This window comes from Ailuropoda melanoleuca, chromosome X (assembly GCF_002007445.2).
Source record: "Ailuropoda melanoleuca isolate Jingjing chromosome X, ASM200744v2, whole genome shotgun sequence".
Classification (NCBI taxonomy): Eukaryota; Metazoa; Chordata; class Mammalia; order Carnivora; family Ursidae; genus Ailuropoda; species Ailuropoda melanoleuca.
Window position 1 is genome coordinate 63,817,093 of NC_048238.1, and position 16,117 is coordinate 63,833,209.

At 38.0% G+C, this 16,117-nt stretch overlaps 1 protein-coding gene and 1 pseudogene across 4 annotated transcripts in view; one reads left to right on the top strand and one right to left on the bottom strand.

Annotated features, from left to right (window-relative positions):
- DACH2 (dachshund family transcription factor 2) overlaps positions 1-16,117 on the top strand; it is a 798,780-nt gene that overhangs the window by 469,864 nt on the left and 312,799 nt on the right. The window lies entirely within an intron of this gene.
- LOC100471723 lies at positions 12,291-14,422 on the bottom strand (annotated as a pseudogene).

Sequence of the window (16,117 nt, forward strand, 5' to 3'; positions counted from 1 at the left end):
TTAACTGCTAGGATGAAAGGGGAGGAAGAGAGAGTGAGTGATACAGAAAACAAAATGAAGAATAAGATAGCTGAGAAAAAAGAAAAACAACTACTGGATCACAAACGGAGGATTCAAGAGATCAGCAATAAACTGAAATAATATTAGAATAACAGGGGTCCTAGAGGAAGAGGAGAGACAGACGGGCAGGTTTATTTGAACAAATTATAGCTGAAAGTTTCCTTAATCTGGGGAAAGAAACAGATATTCAAGTCCAGGAAACAGAGAGAACTATGCTCAAAATCAATAAAAATGGGTCAACATCTTGACATATAATAGTGAAGCTTGCAAATTTCAGAGATAGAGAAAATCCTGAAAGCAGCTCAGGACAAGAGGTCCTTAACTGACAAGGGTAGACACAGAGACTGGCAGCAGACCTGTCCACAGAGACCTGGAAGGCAAGAAAGTACTGGCATGATATATTCAAAGTGCTAAATGAGAAAAATATGCAGCTAAGAATACTTTATTCAACAAGGCTATCATTCAGAATAGAAGAGAGAGTTTCCAGGACAAATAGAAACTAAAAGAATTTTGATCACTAAACCAGCCCTGCAAGAAATATTAAAGGGGGTCCTTTGAGCAAAAAATAGAGCATAAAAGTATCAAAGACTAAAAAAGGAACAGAGACAATCTACAGAAACAGCAACTCTACAGGTAATACAATGGCACAAAATTCATATCTTTCAATAATCACTCTGAATGTTAATGAACTAAATGCCCTAATCAAAATGCATAGTGTATCAGATTGGATAGAAAAACAAGACCCATCCATAGGCTGTCTCCAAGAGACTCATTTTAGACCCAAAGACACCTCCAGGTTGAAAGTGAGGGTGTGGAAAACTATTTATCATGCTAATGGACACCAAAAGAAAGATGGAGTAGTCATCCTTATATCAGACAAACTAGGTTTTAAACCAATGACTGCAATAAGAGATGAAGAAGAACAGTGTATCATAATAAAAAGGTCTAGCCAAAAAAAAGATCTAACAATTATAAATATTTATGCCCCTAACTTGAAATCAGCCAATTATATAAACCAATTAATAACCAAATTAAAGAAACACATTGATAATAATACAAAAATAGTAGGGGACTGTAACATCCCACTCACAGCAACAGACAGATCATCTAAGCAGAAGATCAACAAGGAAATAAAGGCTTTGAATAACACACTGGACCAGACGAACTTCACAGATATATTCAGAGCATTTCATCCTAAAGCAAAAGAGTGCACATTCTTTTCGAGTGCCCATGGAACATTCTCCAGAAAAGATCACATACTGGGTCACAAATCAGGTATCAACAGGGAACAAAAGCTTGGGATTATTCCCTGCATATTTTCTGACCACAATGCTTTAAAACATGAACTCAATCACAAGAAAAAAAAAATGGAAGGAACACAAATACATGGTGGTTAAGGGCATCCTACTGAAGAATAAATGGGTCAACCAGGAAATTAAAGAATAATTTCAAGAATTCATTGAAACAAATGAAAATGAAAACACAGCAACTCAGAGCCTTTGAGATGCAGCAAAGGTAGTCCTAAGAGGGAAGTATATAGCAATACAGGCCCTTCTCAAGAAACAAGAAAAGTCTCAAATACACAACCTAAGCTTGCAACTAAAGGAGCTGGAAAAAGAATAGTGAATAAAGCCCAAATCCAGCAGGAGAAGAGAAATAATAAAGATTAGAGCAGAAACCAATGAAATAGAAATCAAAAGAACAGTAGAACAGATCAACAAAACTAAGAGCTTGTTCTTCAAAAGAATTAATAAGATTGATAAACTCCTAGCCAGGCTTATCAAAAAGAAAAGAGAAAGGACCCAAATAAATAAAATCATAAATGAAAGAGAAGAGATCACAACCAACACTGAAGAAATATAAACAATTATAAGAGCATAGTATAAACAACTACATGCCAACAAATTAGGCAATCTGGAGGAAATGGATGCACTCCTAGAAACAAATAAACTACCAAAAACTGAAACAGGAAGAATTAGAAAACATGAGCACGCCCATAACCAGCAAAGAAATTGATTCAGTAATCAAAAATCTCACAACAAACAAGAGTCCAAGATTAGATGGTTTCCCAGCAGAATTCTACCAAACATTTAAAGAAGAATTAATACCTATTCTTCTGAAGCTTTTTTCAAAAAAATGGAAGAAAAACTTCCAAAATCATTCTATGAAGCCAGCATTAACTTGATTCCACCAAAAAAGAGAATTACAGACCAATGGACCTGATGACTATGGATGCAAAAATTCTCACGAAGATACTAGCCAATAGGATTCAACAGTACATTAAAAGGATTATTCACCAGGGCCAAGTGGCATTTATTCCTGGGCTGCAAGGGTAGTTCGACATCTACAAATCAATGTGATGCACCATATTAATAAAAGATAGGACCAGAACTGTATGATTCTCTCAATTGATGCAGAAAAGCAATTGACAAAATACAGGATACCTTCTTGATTAAAACTCTCTGCAGTGTAGGGATAGAGGGATCATACCTCAATATCATAAAAGACATGTATGAAAACCCAAAGCAAATATCATGCTCAACAGGGAAAAACTGAGAGCTTTTTCCCTAAGATCAGGAACATGACAGGGATGTTCACTCTCATGACTGTTGGTCAGCATAGTATTGGAAGTAATAGCCTCAGCAATCCGACAACAAAAGGAAATAAAAGGCATCCAAATCTGTGAAGAATAAGTCAAACTTTCGCTCTGCACAGATGACATAAAACTCTATGTGGAAAACCCAAAGGACTTTACCCAAAAATTGTTAGAACTCATACAGCAATTCAGGAATGTTGCATGATCTAAAACCAATGCACAGAAGTCAGGTGCATTTCTATACACTAACAGTGCAACAGAAGAAAGAGAAATCAAGGAATTGATCCCATTTACAATTGCACCAAATATCATAAAATACCCAGGAATAAACCTAACCAAAGAGGCAAATGATCTGTAGTCTGAAAATTATAGAACATTTATTAAATAAATTAAGGAAGACACAAAGAAATGGAAAAACATTCCATGCTCATGGATTGGAAGAATAAATATTGTTAAAATGTCTATGCTGCCCAAAAGAATCTGCACATTCAATGCAATCCTTATCAAAATACCATCAACATTTTTCACAGTGCTGGAATAAATAATCCTAAAATTTGTATAGAACCAGAAAAAAACTCTGAATAGCCAAAGGAATGTTGAAAAAGAAAACCAAAACTGGTGGAATCATAATTCTGTACTTCAAGCTATATTACAAAGCTGTAATCATCAAGACAGTTTGGTACTGGCACAAAAACAGATACATAGATTATTGGAACAGAATAGAGACCCCAGAAATATACCCTCAGCTCAATGGTCAACTCATCTTCGACAGAGTATGAATGAGTACCCAATGGAAAAAAGACAGTCTCTTCAACAAATGGCGTTGGGAAAATTGGGCAGCCACATGTAAAAGAATGAAACTGGGCCATTTTCTTACACCATACACAAAAATAGACTCAAAATGGATGAAAGACATAAATGTGAGATAGGAATCCTACAAAATCCTAGAGGTGAACACAAGCAGCAACCTCTGTGACCTCAGCCACAGTAACTTCTTGATAGACACACCTTCAAAGGCAAGGAAAACAAAAGCAAAAGTCTTGGGACTTCATCAAGATAAAAGCTTTTGCACAGCAAAGGAAACAGTCAACCAAACCAGAAGACACCCTACAGAATGGGAGAAGATATTTACCAGTGTCGCATCAGATAAAGGGCTAGTATCCAAAATCTATAAAGAACTTATGAAACTCAACACCCAAAAACCAAATAATCCATTCAAAAAAAGGGCAGAAGACATGAACAGACATTTCTCCAAAGAACACATAAAATGGCCAACAGATGTATGAATAAATGCTCAACTCAGAATCAGGGAAATAAAAATAAAAAACCACAATGTGATACCACCTTACACCAGTCAGAATAACTAAAATTAACAAGTCAGGAAATAGCAGATGTTGGTGAGGATGTGGAGAAAAGGGAACACTTTTTCATCATTGGTGAGAATGCAAACTGGTACAGGTGCTCTGGAAAACAGTATGGAAGTTTCTCAAAAAGTTAAAAATAGGAGGGGGAGGGGAAAAGATGGCGGAGGAGTAGAGGACCCTTTTTTCAGCTGGTACCCTGAATGGAGCTGGATATCTACCAGACCATCGAGAACACCCACAAAATCAGCCTGAAATGTAGGAAGATACATCTGGATCTCTACAAACGAACATCTCCAGTGCTGAGTATTGAGGTACAAAGCAGAGAGCCTTGAATCCGTGCACAGTTTTCTGAAGATAAATGGAAGGGGGAGGGAGCCACCACACTGGGACCCCGGGAAGCAGTAGCCTCCTGTACTGGGTAGCAGGCCAGACTCCTGGACTGGCACCCTCTAGAAAGCAGACTGAGACCGTGAGCCTGGGAACATGCACATGAACAGACAGAAAACTGGAGCTCCGGAGTGCACACTAGAACTAGACTGAAAGTGGGAGCTCGGGAGCGCACACCCAACCAGACGGAAAACCGGCGCTCCAGAGCACACACGAACCACACTGAAACAGGGAGGTCGGGAGTGCTTGAGGGAACTGGGGGCGGCTGGCGGTATTAGAAGCACAAAGGACAGAGACATGCCAGCCCTGGAAGCGAGGGCTGGGAGAGTGGCTGTGGGGCACACATCCTGGGACACTGTGGGGTTTTTAGTGGCACCAACAGAACCAGAGTTAAAGTGGCCAGGAGACCTCAGCGGAGAGCAGACTGCGATCTCTCTGTTCTGAAACAGAGGCTAGGATACAACCACTGCGGCTCTGACTCTCAGAAGAGTCACAGAAAACCCCCAGGGAAAGCCGCCAGAGAATGAAAGCCTGGAAATACCAGTTCACATTGTGCCCATTCCCATCCCCCCTTGCAGGGGAAGGGGCAACTCTACCCAAACAGGGTTGCCTATGTATCAATGCGGCAGCCCCCTCCCCCAGAAGGCAGGCTGAAAAATCAAGAAGCCCACATCCCTAAGATCCCTATAAAACAAGTGCACACTGCCTGGGTCCTGGTCAATAATTTGGGCTCTGGGCATCCCTGCAACCTCTCCTCATCAGAATGACAAGGAGGAGGAACCCTCAGCAAAAAAAAAAAAAGGACACAGAGACTATGGCTTCTACCACAGAACTGATGGATATGGATATAACCAAATTGTCAGAAATGGAGTTCAGAGTAAAAATGGTCAAGAAGACGTGTAGGCTTGAAAAAATATTAATGGAAATATTAATGAGAATATAGAATCTCTAGGGGAGAAATGAGAGTGAATCTGGCAGAAATTAAAAATGTTATCAATCAAATGCAGTCTAAACTAGATGCGCTGATGGCCAGGGTAAATGAGGCAGAAGGACAAATTAGTGAATTGGAAGATGGGATGGTAGAAGAGAAAGTAAAAATGGAAACTTGGCTCAAAAAAATCCAATCTCAAGAATGTAGATTATGGGAGACTACTGGCTCAATGAAACTTTCCAATGTCAGAATCATTGGCATCCCCAAGGGGGTGGAGAAAGAGAGGGGTCTAGAGATCTTTGAACAAATCGTAGCTGAGAACTTCCCTAATCTGGCAAGGGAAACAAGCATTCATGCCCAAGAGGCAGAGAGGACCCCTCCCAAGATCAATGAGAACAGACCTACACCACGTCACGTCATAGTGCAATTTTCAAATATTAGATCCAAGGTTACAGTCTTGAAAGCGGCCAGGGGGAAGAAAATACTTACATACAGAAGGAAGAATATTAGAATAACGTCAGACCTGTCTTCAGAGACCTGGAAGGCCAGGAAGGGTTGGCAAGGTATTTTAAAAGCTCTAACTGAGAAGATCATGCAGCCAAGGATCCTTTATCCAGCAAGGTTGTCATTCAGAATTGATGGAGAGATAAGTACCTTCAAAGGTCGGCAGAAACTGAAGGATTTCATAACCACCAAACCAGCCCTACATGAGATATTAAGAGGGGGTTCTATAAAAGTAAAGAGTACCCAAGAGAGATACAGAACAGAAATTTACAATCTATAGAAACAAAGATTTCACAGGAAACATGACATCATTAAAATCATATCTCTCAGTAATCACTCTCAATGTGAATGGCCTAAATGCTCCCATAAAATGCCAGAGGGTTGCAGATTGGATAAAAAGACATGACCCATCCATTTGCTGTCTACCTGAGACTCATCTTGAACCTAAAGATACATGCAGCAGACTGAAAGTGAAGGGATGGAAAACCATTTTTCATGCAAATGGTCCTCAAATGAAAACTGGGGTAGCAATTCTCATATCAGACAGATTAGATTTTCATTTAAAGACTGTAGTTAGAGATACAGAAGGCAAGTATATTATTCTTTAAGGATGTATCCAACAAGTGGATATGACAATTATAAATATCTATGCCCCCAACAGGGCATCAGTTAGATACACAGCCAACTGTTAACCAGAATAAAGAGACAAATAAATAATAATATGTTACTAGTAGGGGACCTCAACACTCCACTCTCAGCAATAGACAGATCAACTAAGCCGAAAATCAACAAAGAAACAAAAGCTTTGAATGACATACTAGACCAGATGGACCTCATAGATATATACAGAACACTACACCCCAGAACAACAGAATACTCATTGTTTTTGAATGCGCATGGAACTTTCTCTAGAATAGACCATTTACTGGGTCACAAAACAGGTCTCCACCGATACCAAAAGACTGAAATTATACCCTGCATATTCTCAGACCACAATGCTTTGAAACTGAAACTCAATCACAAGGAAAAATTTGGAAGAAACTCAAACACTTGGAATCTAAGAACCATCATGCTCAAGAATGATTGGGTAAACCAGGTAATTAAGGAGATTAATTAATTTTTGGAAACCAACAAAAATGAAAACACATTGGTCCAAAATCTATGGGACACTGCAAAGGTCATCCTAAGGTGGAAATACATAGCCATCCAAGCCTGCCTCAAAAGAATAGAAAAATCTAAAATGCAGTTTTTATATTCTCACTTCAAGAAGCTGGAGCTGGAACAGAAGAGGACTATCCCTCACACAAGAAAGCAGTTGATCAAGATTAGAGCAGAGATCAATGAATTAGAAACCAGGAGCATAGTAGAGCAGATCAACAAAACTAGAACCTGGTTTTTTGAAAGACTAAATAAGATCTATAAGCCACTGGCCAGACTTATTCAAAAGAATAGAGAAAGGATCTAAATTAATAAAATTATGAATGAAAGAGGAGAGATTATGACAAACACCAATGAAATAGGAAGGGTCATTAGAAGCTTTTATCAACAGCTTTATGCCAATAAATTAAACAACCTGGAAGAAATGGATGCCTTCCTGGAAACCTATAAACTACCAAGACAGAAACATGAAGAAATTGATTATTTAAACAGACCAATTAATTATGAAGAGATTGAAGCAGTGATTAAAAACCTCTCCAGGGGCGCCTGGGTGGCACAGCAGTTAAGCGACTGCCTTCAGCTCAGGGTGTGATCCCGGCGTTATGGGATCAAGCCCCACGTCGGGCTCCTCTGCTGTGAGCCTGCTTCTTCCTCTCCCACTCCCCCTGCTTGTGTTCCCTCTCTCGGATGCCTTCCTGGAAACCTATAAACTACCAAGACAGAAACATAAAAAACCTCTCCAAAAACAAGAGTTCAGGGCCTGACGGATTCCGTGGGGAATTCTACCAAACATTCAGAGAAGAAATAATACCTATTCTTCTGAAGCTATTTCAAAAAATAGAAACAGAAAGAAAACTACCAAACTCATTCTATGAGGCCAGTATTACCTTGATCCCTAAGGCAGGCAAAGACCCCATCCAAAAGAAGAATTACAGACTGATTTCCCTTTTGAATATGGATGCCAAAATTCTCAACAAGATCCTAGCTAATAGAATCCAACTGTACATTAAAAGAATTATCCATCAAGACCAAGTGGGATTCAAACCTGGGATGCAAGGGTGGTACAACATTCACAAATCAAACAGTGTGAAAGATCATATCAACAAGAAAAGAATCAAGAATCATATGATCCTCTCAATTGATGCAGAAAAACCATTTGACAAAATACTGCATCCTTTCCTGAATAAAAACCCTTCAGAGTGTAGGGATAGAGGGTACATTCCTCAAATTCATAAAAACCACCTATGAAATGCCTACAGCGAATATCATTCTCAGTGGGGAAAAGATGAAAGCCTTTCCCTTAAGACCAGGAACATGACAAGGATGCCCACACTCTCCATTATTATTCAGCGTAGTACTAGAGGACCTTGCAACAGCAATCAGACAACAAAAAGGTATAAAATGCATCCAAATTGTCAAAGAAGTCAAACTGTCTCTCTTCGCAGATGACATGATACTCTATGTGGAAAACCCAAAGACTCCACCCCCAAACTACTAGAACTTGTAGAGCAATTCAGTAATGTGACAGGATACAAAATCAATGCTCAGAAATCAGTTGCATTTCTATACACGAACAATGAGACTGAAGAAAGAAATTAGGGAATCCATTCCAATTACAATAGCACCAAAAATTATGTTATCTCGGAATTAACCAGAGAGGTAAATGATCTATATTCTAGAAACTACAAATCACTCTTGAAAGACATTGAAGAAGACACAAACAATGGAAAAACATTCCATCCTCATGGATTGGAAGAATAAACATAGTTAAAATGTCTATGCTACCCAGAACAATCTACACTTCCAATGCCATCTTGATCAAAATACCAATGACATTTTTCAAAGAACAGGAACAAGCAGCCCTTAAATTTCTGTGGAACAAGAAAAGGCCCCGAATCCCCAAGGAATTGTTGAAAAGGAAAAACAAAGCTAGGGCATCACATTGCCAGATTTCAAGCTATACTACAAAGCTATGATCACAAAGACAGCATGGTACTGGCACAAAAACAGACACACAGACCAATAGAACAGAATAGAGAACCCAGAAATGGACCCTCAGCTCTTTGGGCAACTAATCTTTGATAAAGCATTAAAAAACATCCAGTGGAAAAAAGACAGTCTCTTCAATAAATGGTGCTGGGAAAATTGGACATCTATATGAAAAAGAATGAAACTTGTCCACTCTCTCACACCATACACAAAGATAAACTCCAAATGGATGAAAGACCTCAATGTGAGACAAGAATCCATCAAAATCATAGAGGAGAACATAGGCTGCAACCTCTTTGAGCTTGTGGGACTTCATCAAGATAAAAAGCTTCTGCACAGCCAAAGAAACAGTCAAAAAAACTAAGAGGGAGTCCGCGGAATGGGAGAAGATATTTGCAAATGACACTACAGATAAATTCTGGCATCCAAGATCTACAAAGAAGTTCTCAAACACAATGCACAAGAAACAAATAGTGAAATCAAAAAATGGACAGAAGATATGAACAGACACCTTTCCAATGAATACATACAAATGGCTAACAGACATATGAAAATGTTCAAAATCATTAGCCCTCAGGGAAATTTAAATCAAAACCACATAGAGATGCCACCTTACAGCAGTTAGAATGGCAAAAATGACACGGTAAGAAACAGCAAATGTTGAAGAGGATGTGGAGAAAGGGGATCCCTGTTACGCTCTTGGTGAGAATTCAAATTGGTACAGCCACTTTGGAAAACAGTGTGGAAGTCCCTCAAAAAGTTAAAAATAGAGCTTCTCTATGACTGAGCAATTGCATTACTGGGTATTTAACCCAAAGATACAGACATAGTGAAGAGAAGGGTCATATGCACCCCAATGTTCATCGCAGCATTGTCCACAATAGCTAAATTGTGGAAGGACCTGAGATGCCCTTCAACATATGACTGGATTAAGAAGATATGGTCCGTATATACAATGGAATATTGCTCAACCATCAGAAAGCATGATAACCGAACATTTGCACCAAGATGGACGGGACTGGAGGAGATTGTGCTAAGTGAAATAAGTCAAGCAGAGAAAGACAATTATCTTATGGTTTCACTCATTTATGAAACATAAGAAATAGCAGGAAGATAGGTAGGAGAAGCAATGGAAGAATTAAGGGGGGTAAAGAGAAGAGGGAATGAACCATGAGAGACTATGGACTCTGGGAAACAAACTGAGGGCTTCAGAGGCGAGCGGAGTGGGGGACTAGGATAGGCTGGTGATGTGTATTAAGGAGGGCACATATTGCGTGGTGCACTTGTTGTTATACACAAATAATGAATCATGGAACATTACATCAAAATCGAAGGATATACTGTCTGGTGACTAACATAACATAATAAAAGAATTATTTTAAAAAGTTAAAAATAGAACTACCCTACAATCCAGCAATTTTACTTCTAGGTATTTATCCAAAGGATAACAACACAATGAATCAAAGGGGCACCCACACCCTAATGTTTATAGCAGAAATGTCCACAATAGCAACAATATGGATAGTGCCCCGATGTCCATCAACAGATGAATGGATAATGTAGAATTGGTATATATATATAATGGAATATTACTCACCCATCAGAAAAAGAAATCTTCCCATTCACAACAACATGGATGGAACTGGAAGGTATTATGCTAAGTTAAATAAGTCAGACAGAGAAGTACAATTATCTTATAATTTCGCTCATATGTGGAATTTAAGGAAGAAAACAGATGAACATGGGGGAAGGAAGGGAAATATAAAATAATATGAAATCAAAGAGGGAGACAAACCATAAGAGACTCTTAAGTATAGGAAACAAACTGAAGATTGCTAGAATGGAGGTGGGCTTGGGGATCGGGTAACTGGGTCACAGGTATTAAGGAGGGCACTTGATGAATGAGTCCTGGTTGTTATATGTAACTGACGAATCACTAAACTCTACCTCTGAAACTAATAATATGCTGTATGTTAATTAATTATTTTTAAATAAATTAAAGTTAAAAAATACAGTAAATTAAAAATATATCTTATCATGTACAACTTTAAAACTACAGTAATGTACCCTATTTACTTCCATGCACACAAATCTAGTATTACCATACTTAAAAAATCTAAACACAGGTAAGTCTTCTAGGAACATTATATAATAAAATAATTCATAATGTTTCTTTATAGATTGATCAATCACCTCCAAAATACATATTCCTATAACAGTGATAGTTTTCTTAAAATAAATACTTCAGTAAATTAAGTACATGGACAGCCTTTGGATGAGCTGACATTTATATATTCAGCTAAGTAGGCAACAAGCCATAATGTCAAATGGGAAAAGTGTATTTACAAATAATTCTCAAAAACGAAGCTAACTTTTATAATTAAATACAGGAAATACACTGATTTGCTATGACAAATGAAATGTGATGTAACACTTCACTCTAAAGAATGCATACCAGAATATATATAAATAGTGTGTGAATCTTATTAAGGGTAGCTATCTACAATAACCCTGGCTAAATAGAAGTGTATATGTGAAGCTATATGTGTGGTATATCTTTTGCCACTTTTGTTACCTTGAGGTTCATAACACATGTCTACCAAATTGAGCGTTCATTCTCAGCTGCTGCTGTTATCATGTATTTTGAGAAATGTGTACAGTATTCAAAACTTAAAAATACTCATGAATGAAATATGTGTTAGGAAAAAAATAAATGTTTTCATGCAATTATGTATGGATGATTTCACTATATACATTTGAAGGCAAGATTTTTGTTTCCTGTAAAACAGATCATTATTCTTAGGAGAATGTTTTTCAGTTTTCTTAGGGAATTTGTTTTGTCTCCTCTTGCATTTCATTATTTTGCTCTATTCTTTATTTTTGTTTGTAAATGACATGCCAGTTAAAATGAAAACCATCTCATGTGTAGAAAAGAAGTCAGGATTTTATGTTTTTTATTTTTTAATTTTTTTTAAAGATTTTACTTATGTGACAGAGAGACAGCCAGCGAGAGAGGGAACACAGCAAGGGAGTGGGAGAGGAAGAAGCGGGCTCCCAGCAGAGGAGCCCAATGTGGGACTCGATCCCGGAATGCCGGGATCACGCCCTGAGCTGAAGGCAGACGCTTAACGACTGCACTACCCAGGCGCCCCAAGAAGTCAGGATTTTAAAAACCAACACTAGTAAAATCCATTCTAAATGACACCATCTGATTCAAGTAAAAATTATGACTTAAACAATAGTAATAAAAAAACAAAACACATTTCATGAAGAATACAAAGAGTAATGTCTGCTGAGTGTTTTAGTGAACATGTCTCAGAATGCTGATGTATGTCTTATGAGGAATCTGAGGGGAAGATTTCATAGCAGAAGGTGTTAAAGTGGCTTGTATCGACTTAAGTGGGGGCCCAACTGGGCTGTGAAACTATGGCATGCCTATGGATTCAAGCTTTTTTAAAAAGAGGAATTCCCCACTGTTGTTCAGACATCCTTCCTCATTTCCTCTCCCCCAAAGCTACTCATCCTCTACTGACTTAGTTCCCAGAATTTCAGAATCTTCTTTCCCCCTAAATAACTTGTCCATGTAACTGCTGTAAGTATATTCCTTCTCAACTTGTGCATTCTTCCTTACCTCACAACAAAACTGATTTATGAGAAAACAGTCCTCCCCTCCAACCATAAACTGGCTATCTCAAAAACATTGATACAAGGCTTCTAATTGAGATAAATTTGCCATTCCTCTTTCCTGTTTTTCTCAGCTTACTGACTTTGATATGAAACTTTTCAATTCTAGTTGGGACACTGAGCTATTCAAGTCATTTAATTTATCAACAACATCAATAGGCTCATGTTGTGAATTAAGTTGAATAGTTCCTGCCATAAAAGAATCAAAGTCAAATCGCTATTTTTTTCCCTTTCTTTTCCAGCCAGTTGCTATGATGCATCCTCTACAGCTATCTTGGCTTTAACCAATCCATTCCTTTCACATTTTGACTTGCTTTTTTTATCAGATTTTTCTTTGCTTTGTTATTTCCAATTGGAAATATCTATAGTAAGTTTGGTTTCATGATAATGGTTAATTTCACTCTCTCTGAAAATTATCTAAATATAATAATGACCTTGTTTTGTAGTTACAAGTATGGCTACACTCCAGATCAAAATATTTGTTTTCATGATGATCTGGGTACTGCCAACAAGGCTCAGTAGAGTACTTGGTATAAAAAAACAGGATCCTTTAAATACTTTTCATGATCTCCATCCAAATATTTTTGAGGATCGACTTGTACTTCTTCATCAGGGACATCAGACAGAACTCTTGGGTTAAGCTGAAATTCATCAATATCAAAGTTGTTATGTATAGGCCAATCATGCTCTGAAAATTGACAATCATGTTACCTTTTCCAGTTATAAATATGACCGTGAGTTTCATCCATAAGCAAAATATCATCAACTTCATCTTCAATATGAAAATGATGACTTGAAATTGGCTTATCCATTGGAAATGAATATATGCTCATGTAAGGATGGATGTGAAGGTGCTTCTGCTATCAACCGATCTAGAGGGCTAAATGTCAAAATTTGGTCCAGGAAATCCAGGGCTTCTTGACTAATTCCTGGAAGCAGCTGAGTTAAAGGTTTGTGTGGCTTAGTCACATCATTTCTAACATAAACTGGAATTACACTGAGAAGCTCCTGATGATCTATCTACCTCACGTACAACAGGAATAGATTCTAAAATCAGCTGCATCTGTTCATGTTCACCTGCAAAGGGGGTTTTACCAGTCAGCATTTTGGCAAATATGGAACCTGCAGCCCTATAAGGAGAAAGTAATAGATGTGGAGACCTGTACCTTTTGGTAACCAGTCCTTCAGAAAGATGACCGCTATAGGAATAATGGAGATCCATGGTCCATTCAAGACCAAAATCATCTATCTTCAGTACCAGGTCTTTATTATTAATGATAAGTTTAGCTGGTTTAAGATTTCTGTGCTGTACATTTGCAGAGGGAATATATTTGAACCCACAAAACAGTTGATATATGAAAAGCCTGGCATGCTCTTCCAGTAAAGGGCTTTGCTCCAGCACATTAGCCAAATCTGTCTCAACATATCCCTGAACAATGTAAACACTATTCAGTTCAGTAAGAGAACCTGCGTCATCTGTTAACTGGATTCCACTAGGACCAAGAATTTCAAACACAAAACATTATTATGGTTAAGTCTTCTAATAATTCTGATTTCACATAGAGCATGTTTGGCACTCTGGGGAACAGTAGGACAATTTTCTTGATGGTTACTCCTTTGTCAAAGTAATTGTCAACAGCAGAAAAAAAGCAAGCCATTCCCTCCACAACCCAATGGCTTTAAGTCCATATAACTAAAGTCCAGATCAAAACCATGAATTTTCATGAGACATTCAAATTTATCTGCCATTTTGAAAACTTTACTATTGTCTTTTCCTTTTGAATTGAGTGTGTAAACAAGGAATAAAACTGACATAAAAAGGAAAGATCTTCCAAAAAAGGAAAAAAAATAATTTTGCTTCCACAGCATGATTTCTTGATGTTCATTGCGTATGCCACCAGGTCCATTGAGTTCCCCTTAGATTTAAAGCTCAAAAAGCTCTACTTATATTGAGATTTAAAATATTGTGGTACTCATAGATCAAGAAAGGTGCAGCAACTCTGCAGACATGTAAAGAAAACACTCAAGAAATTCAAACAGAACAAAATGGCATGTTGTGCATTCAGATTTACTGTGCTAAATGATTTAACTTTCAACAAAAATGTGAATAAATATGCACATAACAGTCTTCTATGAACATTCTCCTCACAGTGCAGATACATTTAATGTTGAACTGGTCCTAAGCATCATCATAAGGTTCTGGTAAGCACTATTTCTGTTTTGCATCTTTTCTTCCTTCATTGTTATATATTTCAACAGGAAGCCCTGGTGGTTGTTAGTTAACACAAGATGACTTCTGTTAACGATCAGGTGGCTCCAGCTCAACACAATCACAACAATCACAATCAAAGCTACTGTCCATCTTACTCTGATACAACAAGACTTCTCCAGCTCATTGAGGGAGTGCAGGGCTTGCAGACAGCCCACAGGTCTCTGGCTGTTCTGGCTGCAGCAGCCTTTCTGAGGATCACTTTGCCAATCACCACTATGTAACCCGAACCTAAGAGAGAGAGCCCATAATATTCTCTTAAAATTATTTGTATTTTTTGAGGTTTTGGTCACACTTCTTGCCTTCGTTATATGGCCTCTTCTCTCCCTTTACTTGTGGAGTTTGTTATGTTAGTCTTCAGGTCAATTCCTGGGGTATCTAGGATGATTTGACAGTTATATAGTTGTGTTGGTAGGAAAGGTGAGCCTAGGGTCGTCCTCCTCTACCACCATCTTCTTGCTCTCAGTATTTATGTTTGATCAAGGAATTGGCCTATTTATGTCAGAACAGAATTCATATTGTGCATATGTGCTTTCAATGTAGTTGCAATTCTCAAAGTCTTTGCAGTGATTTTGAGATCTCTACTTGGTATGCATTACCTGGGACATTCTGTTGCTTAGCAGTGGTTTAGTTTAGATCTCAAAGTCTTTGGTGTGCAGATGAAGATCAGATCTCCATGCATGCACACAGTTCAGAATTAATATCAGGGTTTCATAAGCAACTTTATAGGCTCACTGTCTTGATTTCATCTCTCTTCCTAATGTCTCCTGTGATTTCCAGTTTTGGGGCCTCTTCTTTTCGGTCATTTGTACAGATACCTGAAACTTAGTCATTCCACTATATTGGGTATTTCCATTCCCATGCCTGTGTTTAAGTTCAAGAGGTTGGAAGTCTGAAAAGAATATCAGTGGCATTGGCCTTACTTTCTTAAAACTAGGCCTTTTTTGATTAGCAAATTTTTGTGCCTTTGTTTCCATACTACGGATTGTGTGAGAGCTAGGATGTGAGGGATGGAGAAAGGAAAATAAACAAAACACAAAAGTGAAAAATCAAATGTTTCTATAATCTTTGAACAGTACAAGTTCCCTTTCTTGCTCCTTGATCTAGAATTAGAGGGTTTCTCCTATTCTGCTCTCTGATGTACCAATGCCCATTTATATGTTTCAGGTTATGTT